Raw genomic sequence first — 1,224 nt, forward strand, 5'->3', positions numbered from 1 at the left:
AAACCATAGTCAAGTATTCAATGAAGTGAGAGCACAATGACTAATAGCAGCAATGTAGTAGAGATCAGGTAGGAAGATATTGTGAAGCCACACAGAACACACAGTCACTCAGTGAAGACAAAAGATAGTGCAAACATACAATGACTTGACAAGGAGTAACAGTAAGTAAAGGGAAGGGAAAGATGAAACCAGTGACTCGTTGAAGACAATGATTTGTTGGACCAGTTCCAGTTGCTGTGACAACTGTACGTCTGGTTAGGGCGGCTAGGTATTTAAACCTTAGGACACACAGTCCCGGACACCCAATCCTGAACGCGCAGCTCAGGACACCCAGTCCTCACCGTATTCCCCTTGAGCTAAGGTCACACAGACCTCGCCCAATCACTCTGGTAAGTCTTCAAGGTAGACTCCCAAACCTTCACAGACTTTGTTCACCGGCAATCCACAATGTCTGTTGGATGCTCAGAACGCGATGCCTAACCGGCTGGAGGATGCACAGTCCTCAAGTGTAATAAGTCTTCAGATCACACAGACAAGAAGACTTAAGTGATGCCTAATTCTCTTGGGATCTGGGTGGTTAGGGCTTTATCCTCGCAAGGAATTCTCTCTCAAAGGCTTCGAGGTGGGTTGCTCTTAAATGACAAAATCCGTACTCTGAATCTGAGCAGCCAACCATTTATGGTTGTAGGGGGTGGGCTATTTATAGCCACTAGGCAACCCGACCTGATTTGTCTGAAATGACCCTGGGTCACTAAGGAACTGACACATGTTCCAACGGTCAGATTTCAAACTCACACGGCAACTTTACTTGGGCTACAAGCAAAGCTGACTTGTCCGACTCTGGACAAGATTCGCTCTCAAAGTCTTCACTCGAAGACATAGGTTTTGTTTAAGCATCACTTCAGTCATTCTGACTGGTTCTCTTGGACCCCACTTAACAGTACGGTGGTTCCTATGACTCAACACAGAAGAAAAAGAACTACGAAAGATCTAAGTCTTCGAGCTCCATAGGCTTCATGCGGTGTCTTCTCTTGTCATAGTCTTCAATGTGAATATCTTCATATACCACCTTTGACTTCAATGTCTTCATACATTTTTAGGGGTCATCTCTGGTAGGAAAACCGAATCAATGAGGGACTTCTACCTGTGTTATCCTGCAATTCTCACAAACACATTAGTCCCTCAACTAGGTTTGTCGTCAATACTCCAAAACCAACTAGGGGT

This window comes from Triticum urartu, chromosome 4 (assembly GCF_003073215.2).
Source record: "Triticum urartu cultivar G1812 chromosome 4, Tu2.1, whole genome shotgun sequence".
In the NCBI taxonomy this organism is placed as follows: domain Eukaryota; kingdom Viridiplantae; phylum Streptophyta; class Magnoliopsida; order Poales; family Poaceae; genus Triticum; species Triticum urartu.